Source organism: Ornithodoros turicata, chromosome 3 (genome assembly GCF_037126465.1).
Source record: "Ornithodoros turicata isolate Travis chromosome 3, ASM3712646v1, whole genome shotgun sequence".
NCBI lineage: Eukaryota > Metazoa > Arthropoda > Arachnida > Ixodida > Argasidae > Ornithodoros > Ornithodoros turicata.
Genome location: NC_088203.1, coordinates 64,635,510 through 64,646,397, shown reverse-complemented (window position 1 = coordinate 64,646,397; position 10,888 = coordinate 64,635,510).

The following is a 10,888-nucleotide window of genomic DNA, read 5'->3' as shown; positions in this document are numbered from 1 at the left end:
GTTTGCTCAAATCCTCGTCCAGACGGCCGTCCCAGACGCCAAAATGACATTTTGATCAACTTTGACTGATAATAACACTTGATATAAAATTGATATCACAGATGTCATAATCTAATTATTTAGCCTGTATATTATTAATTAATATCCCAGAGTATCGGACCCGGGTCCCGTTCCCGTGTTGCACTCACGGTCGGCGCGTTTGCTCAAATCCTCGTCCAGACGGCAGTCCCAGACGCCAAAATGACATTTTGATCAACTTTGATTGATAATAACACTTGATATAAAATTGATATCAGAGATGTCATAATCTAATTCTTTAGTCTGTATATTATTAATTAATATCCCAGAGTATCGGACCCGGGTCTCGTTCCCCTGTTGCACCCACGGTCGGCGCGTTTGCTCAAATCCTCGTCCAGACGGCAGTCCCAGACGCCAAAATGACATTTTGATCAACTTTGATTGATAAGAGTTGATATAAAATTGATATCAGAGATGTCATAATCTAATTATTTAGTCTGTATATTACTAATATCCCAGAGTATCGGACCCGGGTGACGTTCCCCTGCTGCACCCACGGTCGGCGCGTTTGCTCAAATCCTCGTCCAGACGGCCGTCTGAGACGCCAAAATTACATTTTGATCAACTTTGATTGATAATAACAGTTGATATAAAATTGATATCAGAGATGTCATAATCTAATTATTTAGTCTGCATATTATAAAAAATGTCCCAGAGTATCGGACCCGGGTCTCGTTCCCCTGGTGCACCCACGGTCGGCGCGTTTGCTCAAATCCTCGTCCAGACGGCAGTCCCAGACGCCAAAATGACATTTTGATCAACTTTGATTGATAACAGTTGATATAAAATAGATATCAGAGATGTCATAATCTAATTATTTAGTCTGTATATTACTAATATCCCAGAGTATCGGACCCGGGTCCCGTTCCCCTGTTGCACTCACGGTCGGCGCGTTTGCTCAAATCCTCGTCCAGACGGCAGTCCCAGACGCCAAAATGACATTTTGATCAACTTTGATTGATAATAACACTTGATATAAAATTGATATCATAGATGTCATAATCTAATTATTTAGTCTGTATATTACTAATTAATGTTCCAGAGTATCGGATCCGGGTCTCGTTCCCCTGTTGCACCCACGGTCGGCGCGTTTGCTCAAATCCTCGTCCAGACGGCCGTCCCAGACGCCAAAATGACATTTTGATCAACTTTGATTGATAATAACACCTGATACAAAATTGATATCAGAGATGTCATAATCAAATTATTTAGTCTGCATATTATAAAAAATGTCCCAGAGTATCGGACCCGGGTCTCGTTGCCCTGGTGCACCCACGGTCGGCGCGTTTGCTCAAATCCTCGTCCAGACGGCAGTCCCAGACACCAAAATGACATTTTGATCAACTTTGATTGATAATAACACTTGATATAAAATTGATATCAGAGATGTCATAATCTAATTATTTAGTCTGTATATTACTAATTAATGTTCCAGAGTATCGGATCCGGGTCTCGTTCCCCTGTTGCACCCACGGTCGGCGCGTTTGCTCAAATCCTCGTCCAGACGGCCGTCCCAGACGCCAAAATGACATTTTGATCAACTTTGACTGATAATAACACTTGATATAAAATTGATATCAGAGATGTCATAATCTAATTATTTAGTCTGTATATTATTAATTAATATCCCAGAGTATCGGACTCGGGTCCCGTTCCCCTATTGCAGCCCAGGTGTGCCCTTTGGATATCTGGAAGGAATAGCACTTCGCTTTTTGAACTCTTTCCGAGTTTAGACGCGTGCGTATTACGATAATATTAGAACTTAGTGCGCGGGACGCCTAAGAACGGATTCTTGTCTGGGACGCATCTTTAAAGTCCCAGGGTGCATCAGGGTTAACACTCACACACCGTGCGGTGGTTGATATGTGGCCTGGGGATGTACTGATTCAAATAGGCGATGACATTTCAAAAATTTTAGTATCTTTGTCGAAAAATCATAGTCCAAAAATGGGCCCTGTGCAAAAATCGTGAAGGTGAGAACCTCACCTATACGTTAGCAAGCTCGCGTTGCCGCGGGCCCGGCAATTTTTTACTTGGAGCAACCATTTATATGCGCGCTGTGTTACTAAACTGTACATGGTTAGTCTTTAATATTCCAACAACATTAGTTTTGGGGCTTTTAATAATGGAACACCAGCGAGCCCAAGGCACAGGTCAAGCAACTCATTCAAACTCAACAAGTTCAGAAGAAGAAAGAAGTCGCATGGGAATTGGTTCCTTTGAACTTGGAAATTCTGACTGTACACACCTGTGTCCGCCACACGATTACCGAATTCCGAAAAATGATTCCGACATATATGACTTGCTCATATATTGCTTATTTCTGTTCTGCTGCTCATTAACACGTCCGACCTGTGAGCGCAAAGGATCAGTCTCGGCAGACGGCAGTGCGTTATAATGTGGCGGGACACAAATGCAGAGACGTGGGGTGACCTGGGGCTCAATCTTGATGTGCACATAGCGATCGTTATAGCTATTTTTCAAAATTTGCGCGCTCATTCCGTCACGCGCATTGGCCGTAAACCGGGGAGCACGAGCGTTTAGCAAGCGTTACGGGATAGCGAAAAGTTCAAAATCTAGCCCCTGGGTGACAGTCGTCGTGTGGTCGCGTGCTGTCGCCTGAGCGCATGGCGTAAAACGCTGGAGAGTTGCGCGAAGACGGGACCAACGCTATCGGAAAGAGGACGTTTTCCCCGTCAAAAACAGACCTCAATCACCTTCCTACGCCAGCAAGAACCCGATATCGAAAAAAATGCACCGGCCCCATGTATAAGAGGGCTGCCGTTGCCACGGTGTCCTAACTCGAGAACGGAGAGGAATAGAAAGATGCCGCAAGTTTCTACGCGTTACCCATGTCGTGTGCGTGTGCCCATTAAAAGGAAGTGGGATCCGCCGCGGGCTTCGAACCTGAAGACAGGGACAAAAGTCGAGGAACGGGGATTCGGTGTGGGGAATTTCGAGAATGACGCCTTAACCACTGGAAATCCACGGCTGGTCTCAATCGGAAGGTTGTAGAGCAGGGAACAGAGCCCGCGCACACAAAATTTCGACTAAGTTGGACATCGGATAAGCGAGTTACGACACCAAAAAGTGGGACGCGTTTCAGGGTGGCTCTAGCAAGCCGGGTCAGCTCGTCATACTCCTGAGCCGATATCGAGAGAACGGAACGTCGTGCGCCTGCCGAACAAACGCTGTTGGAAAGAGCACATCGAGACCTTCATAACGAAGGCAAACTCGACCATGTGGCAGCAACGGGAATGTTTTTTGGGGGGGAGAAGCCGCCGGTCCCATGTATTGGGAGGAGTGTAAACGCGGAATCCTGTAACTCGAGAACCGCTAAAGTTAGAGAGATGCGGTAAATTTTACCACGCACTCCGCGTTGACAACAGAAAGATAGCCAAATATGAACCCTCTCCGACGCGAATTTTTTTGCAAAAAGAGCCCTGAAGTTCGGAAAAACGAATTTTACTAACGCGTCTCCGCCTACAGCTTCCAAACCGCTACAGCTCAACTCCTGTGTGATTTGAGCGATCATAGAGCTATTCCAGACCCGTTTGGACATAAATTTTTGGTCTCCATCCGACAATCGAGGCGGGAGCTACAGGACTTCCAAAGTGTCTGAAGCACCAACGGCGGCCTAGAATTTTCAAATATCTCGACAACCGTCAGGACTTCTCACAAGCCCCAAGGTGCACGCGAAGGGGAAGGAAAGGAGAATTCGTAACAAGAAACCGCATCCTGATATGACCGCTGCAGGCCAAGATATTAGACACAAAAACTTATCGAGCAACACCGCGATGTCACTCGATGGGGTTAAACCATCACTGGATGGCTAAAAGACGCCCGTATCAACCCGCACCTCAAGTGGCATGCGCAGTGCTCAGTTGGAATCTCTATACATATCTGATGGATTCTGATCGATGCTGTACGGTGCCGTAGGGGACCTGGAGCACATTCTTCCTAATTGTCCATGGTACCAACCTTCCCGAACCGCGCTCTCTGAGATCCTTAGTCACTTGGAATTTCACCCATTCTCTGTATCGAACTTGCTTGGCCCCTGGCCAAATCCAGCCCATCAACGCTCGGCGATGAGAGCTTCTTCGGTCTTTTTGGACACAACAAGACTTCGATCCTTATGGTGAAGGGGCACATTCTTTAATCCCCCCCTTATGTCAGCAATGGGGTAGAGTATCGCCCCTAGCGACGAAACTCCCCATATTAACCTTAGAAATAAAGTTGTTGTTTTATTGATACTAGTAGGCCAATTCCTTCAATTGGTTTCACCTTCTTTGAACTCGTGCAGCGTGTACACTACATGTTCGATCACATTAACTCAACTGGAAATCAGCGTTTAGCATTTATATCTATCAAGCCAATTCATTGAATTGCTTGTTTATTCCGTGGGTGCGGTCTTCGCCACACAGCATAGTGGAACAGAGAAGGTAGCTTCTTTGCAAAACTCATGATTCCGTCAGTGAGTAACTTGTACCTGACGGGTACGTAATGAACGAATTGGCTGTCTGATTTGTCTTTGAATCTCGTTGGAATTGTGGCGATAATTCAATATGTTATGTCTTCTCGTTCCGGCAGGGAAGCACATCTATAGACATGTAGATCTGTGTGTTCTGTTCTACATGGAGATATTGCAGGAGATACCTCAGACTTTGTTGGCTTTCCCAACTATCTTTATTGGTACTACAGCAAAATGAAACAGAAACTACAGACTTTTGGTACATCTGCCAAGCTCAGACCATGTTGGGAGTCTCTTTGTAAATTCAGATGAATAATTTTTGTGTGTTGCACTTTGGTACCACAGTTAAATATTAGCGTCACTGTTTTAGTTTCTTGCTGCACGCTGTTGAACGTTTTCATAAGGCTGCAAAAATATAATTAACATCGAAAATATGCTTGTATTCTACTTCAAAAAACAACATCCGATCGGGACGCAATTTCGAAGTCCCAGTGATATTATGACAATGCTAGGACGTTTCAAATGACGTCTCTATTTATATCAACGGGATATTTCTTACGGATCAGGACTTCGGGATCATTTCAGGACATCTTTATAACTTTATTGCTCCCGGCGTCGAGAATTTGGCGCCCCCATCGCCCGGCAGCAGCCGCAGTAGCCCGCTCCTGAACTCACGGGTGGGTCGTCGCAAGAGGGAGACCCCCACGTATAGCTGTGCGTGGCTGTCCCGTGTCTGGGGAAAGGGGGGGTCCTGGTAGTTGAGTGGACCCAGAGGTTGTTTTGGACCCTTTGGGGCCCCTCTGGGAAAGCAATACACCACTTTGGCCTCTGCTTCCCATAGACGGGTGGTCCTGGAAGGCCCGGCCAGGACTATTCAGCTAGTCGCCATCTCCTATTTTCCTTGCTATGTCTGTTCATCTCCTCCTCCCTCCTCTGGTTTTCTTATTTCACCTTCTTTGGCGGCAAGGGTCAACCTTGGGCAGCTCTTTCAATCTCTCTTTGAAGCTGCACTTGGGCATAGTGCTGGGGAAGTGTTAACGTGCAAACCGTATGTTCCCCTAGTTGGGCTCGGTGGTGGGCGGCATCACATTGCACTGAGTTACACACATCTCTTCATGGATTCAGCCAGCACAAAAAATCATGATCGGCCCTTGCAAAGGGGTCGCACCGATAGAGTTAGACTTGATGTCGTAGGTTTGAACCCGGAACCCAGATTCCCCAAAGTACTTGTGATAAGATCTGAGAATGAATCCAAACCCCTTGCGAAAGTATCACCATTCCTAATAGCAAAGGAACTTGAGAAACTTCTAGGCAAGTCTTACAAAGCTAAAAAGCTAAACACTGGGGATCTTCAGGTTGAATTCCATACAAAACAACAGAGTACCGCACTCCAAGCTGTGAAACAGGTTGGTGACATCACAGTCACAACACACCGCACCTTAAACATAGTGAAAGGCGTGATATCCGAGGATGAACTCCTTCCGTGTTCTGAAGCGGAAATCGAGGAAGGATTGAAGGATCAAGGGGTTGTATGTGCAAAGCGTATTGTGATGAGAAGGGATGGTAAGGAAGTCCAAACAAAGCACGTAATACTCTCCTTTCAGTTACACACACTCCCGTTCGAGATCAAGGCTGGCTACATTAACTGTCATGTACGACCATTCATTCAAAACCCCAGACGATGCTTTAAATGGCAACGTTTCGGCCACAGCTCCGAGATGTGTCGTGGACAGTAGTATGTAGGGGTTGAGAAACTATGGCCATGTTAAACTCGAACATTGCCATCAGGGCAGCGACACCGTCGTTCGCGTATTTTTCCCTGCGCGGCGCGTGTGCGGAGGGTTGTGCGCGCGCTTATCGGCGAGGGGAGGGCTGCGTGCGCGTTTACCCTCTCACATTTTTCAGCCTGGGCCAATTTATTTCGTCATTTTTCAATTTGTGCCGACTTGAATCGCAATTTTTTCCCGCTACAACAGGTGTGCGGTGGGCGGTTTACATGTAAAGGATAGCCATACATAAAGTACAAGTGAAAATATATTTATTAAAGTCATTAGTGTCAGGAATTATGACTCTGCGTGAAGGAGAAAAACTTAGCCAAAAATCTGATGCAATAGCAGTGAAGGGGTATCACAATTTTTTATTAGTGATAATCACGCAAGTTTTCAATTAAGCAGAAGGAGTAGCACATTTTTAATCAAGAAGATATTTTTAATCAATACGATTACAATCAAAATTAAAAGTTTTATTATAAAAAGTCTAACATGACCACCTTAGCGGAGTTTTAATTACAAAGTTCTGACAGATGTACGTAACTTCATGCACAACAGCTAATATTCCATTATGACACATTTATTCAAAGAATATATTTTTAATCAATATGATTACAATCAAAATTAATCACAATTTTTACTAGTGATAATCACGCAAGCTTTCAATTAAGCAGAAGGAGTAGCACATTTTAATCAAAGAAGATATTTTTAATCAATATGATTACAATTAAAATTAAAAGTTTTATTATAAAAAGTCTAACATTATTATACATGACCACCATAGTGGAGCTTTAATTACAAGTGCCGATAGATGTATGTGAACAGCAGAGAACCTGGAAGACCATGGGACACGAATGACACGAACACAAGAGGAAATAAAATCTATAACACTACATTGGTTAATCAAAACAACAGAGGAGGAGAATAATCTATCATTTTAACTATCATAAAATCATCCTCGTGACTTAATCTAGTCGAACCCCATACAATTTTCATTCTAAGAGACACTACAAATCTTACTTTGTTTTATGAATTCAGCACAGAAAACATATTAAAAAATGAACTTCACAACAATCAGCTCTAATAATATCCGCCCTGATTTGTTGAAGACGGGAGGCGTACACCTGTTTTGTGACAGTTATGAACATTTTCGAACGCAATAGGGAAGATTATTCCAACATTACACAATTAATCATTTTCTTATTAAGTAAACAGCGTAGACATACGGAAATAATGAGAAACAAAACGATCAACAGCTAATAGAGAACCAAAACCCATCACGTAAACAAGAGGTACACAAAGGATAAATAGTTGAAGAACAATCTAACAAAACGAGAAACATGCACGAAGGAATAGCAGAGAAAGCACTTTGAACAACAACTGACACATGCAGGAAAATAATTGAAAAATAATCTATCAAAACGATAAACATGCACGGATGAATAGCAGAGAAACACTTTGAACGGCACATGATGAATAATTTAATACAGCACAGAACTAACGCTGAATAGCAGAGAAACACTCTAAAGGGCGCATCTGCCAACGTGTAAACAACAGACAGGAAAATATTATTGAAACAAGATCAACAGCTAATAGAGAGCCAAAATCCAACACGTAAACAAGAGGTACACAAAGCATAAATAGTTGAAGAACAATCTATCAAAACGAGAAACATGCACGAATGAATAGCAGAGAAAACACTTTGAACGGCACATCATCCACACGTAAACAATGGACAGGAAAATATTATTGAAATACAATCAACAGCTAATAGAGAACCAAAACCCATCACATAAACAAGAGGTACACAAAGGATAAATAATTGAAAAACAATCTATCAAAACGAGAAACATGCACGGATGAATAGCAGAGAAACACTCTAGACGGCGCATCTGCCAACGTGTAAACAACACACAGGAAAATAATAGCGAAACAAACTATCGAACATTACAAATTTAAATGAAAATAATATATCTTTTGAACTATAATAACATCAACTTTGCGACCTAACAATATAGAATTTTCATCCTACTCGGGCACTATAAACTTTACCTTGACAGAGGTATCCAAACACGCAGCACAGCTATGCTTTACACAGTACAACCAGACTCGAGACCGGTTGGGTCACTCTCTTCCTCTAAACACCCCAAAGCTGTTGTCAATCTATGGGGTGGGGAAACCCTCTCTCTTTTTCACATTCTTTCCTCCAAAAGGAAATATTCTCAGGACAGAGATGAAATTTTTTGTTGATTGCAAATAGACATTGGAATTCTTCGATTCTCAAGAACACAATAAGAATTCTATCAACAAACAATAGCACGCAAAAAAAATCTAGGAATAGACGTCAATATCAGTGCAAACTGGTTTTTAGAGAAATATTATCGGCGCAAACAATACCAAACGAGAAACGCTGCATTTTAATGTATTTCAGATCAGACACAACTATTATGCATACATTATTCTCAACTCACAAAATATCAATCGAGTGAACATCTGAAGCAAAAAGAGTGTCAAATTTATCCAATGATAGAAGCAATACCCATTCGAAACCGAGAATCAAATTTAATTACATCGTTTTATGACAACTTTGCAATAGTTTTTTCTACATGCAGAAGCCACAAACAACTCATGTGAAATGCAAATGAATGTAAAAGTTTGCTACAGTGAAAATCAACGGACACAACTTAAAAATACATTCCCAACTAGTAGAATATTTTTATTAATATCAGTCGAGTGATCATCTGAAACAAAGTCAAAAGCAGTAATTAATTTAGGCAAATATTTTGTTCGTAACCACGCAGCACAAATATACATCACAGAAACATGTCTTTTTCATTCAGGACCCACTAGTGGAAACGAAGTGAGAGAGGGAAGCTGAGTTCCCGTACACTTTCGTTAAGGTTACGCACGCAGGGAGTAGGGGAATCCAACAATGGTCTTGGTACACAATGTATAGTTGACAACCATAAACTCGCTCCTGCAAGTCAAGTTAGGGAAGGAGGGGCTCTAGCGCTGTCTTGTACGTAGAATCATTGAAAGCACACTTTTCTCATTACACATCACATCTTTTTTGTAAATTGACTTTCATAATTCTAACGTCAGGTGGAACATTCTAAACCTGATAATAAAATTTTAATAAATAAAATTAGCACCAATATGATTTAATTAAATGTCGAGGCACACTACAAAACAGAACAGACATTTGCCATATATTGAAGAGATGGACGGATTTTGTACTCGTTACCATAGGTCATGGGAGGACCTGATAAAAACTTGCTTCGAAAAGGAGGAGCCGCGAAACGATTCAATTATCGCTGCATTTCAATACGTCCTAGACATGGTCGTATTCGGAGATATGGTGCAAATTATGGAATTCAAGACGCGAGAACTTGTATGCCGAATCTACAATAGTTATAAAAATATTTGCGCGTCAACATCGGAAGGACCACTGGGATTGATGGTGGAGTTTTTGAGGTTTGCTAACGAAGAATTGAAATACACTAGACCAGATGTAATTGTAACTGGATTCAAGCGCCCAATAATCAGAATAAACTACTTGATATCTTCGGAATTCATCAATCAAGACAACAAACGGAAAACTTCAGAGTTTGGGATAGAATTGTAATTTATCGAAATAAACACGTGTATAATTGAAATAATAATTATATTATTAGTCATCATTATAATATATTCTACACATCGCAACGAAAAAACACTTTGCATTTGGCATGACTAGACTGAGAACAGTGATCGCTAAGGAAACGAATATTCCACACTGTGTGTAAGAATTCTCACATGGAATGAGCACTGGCAATCAAAGAGATTTTACACGACCATACTCTATACAACACCGACACCCGAAGGAAAGAATTGTAGAAGAATCGCTAATTGAAATTTAGAGGCTTGATACATCAGTCTATGATTACAAAAAATGATCAATAATCTTTTGCAAAAGCTTATTTCATGAATTAAATTCCACAGTGCATGTATATTTCTCAATCAGTTGCACTAGCCCAGACGTAGTAAAAGAACAAGAAAAGGCGTCTTTGACAAGCAACCCGATTGGAGTGCGGAACAAATAAATAAATATTTTTGTCAACACAGTTGTCCGTTTGTATGACTGGACAGGAAAAAATGAGCCGTCCAAGATATGGCAAAACGGGAAATAAGGCAAGATAACTGATCGCGGCGGGATAAGTCAAAGCGTTCGCGACACAGTGTCATCAACTTTTACAACTGCATTCGGGTTCAGTGCCTGCGAGATAATACGAAGTCTTCGCGAAAAGCTAATCTATTATCAGATGCCACAATGCAAACGAAGGATTTTACGAGCATGACGTGCAGGCCAAGTCTACATTTATAATCATGTAATCTTCGTAACACACGGCACACAAACGTATATGAAATAATTTCCAAATGGCAATCAGATTTTGGGAGAAGCGGATCACACAAACGTCATCAGAAATGCTTAACAAATATACAATGAAGATGAGCGTTATGCATAAACACAATTGAAGATATGTTATATTAATTATAATAAACAGATCAGCGCAGGTCACACATCAGCATA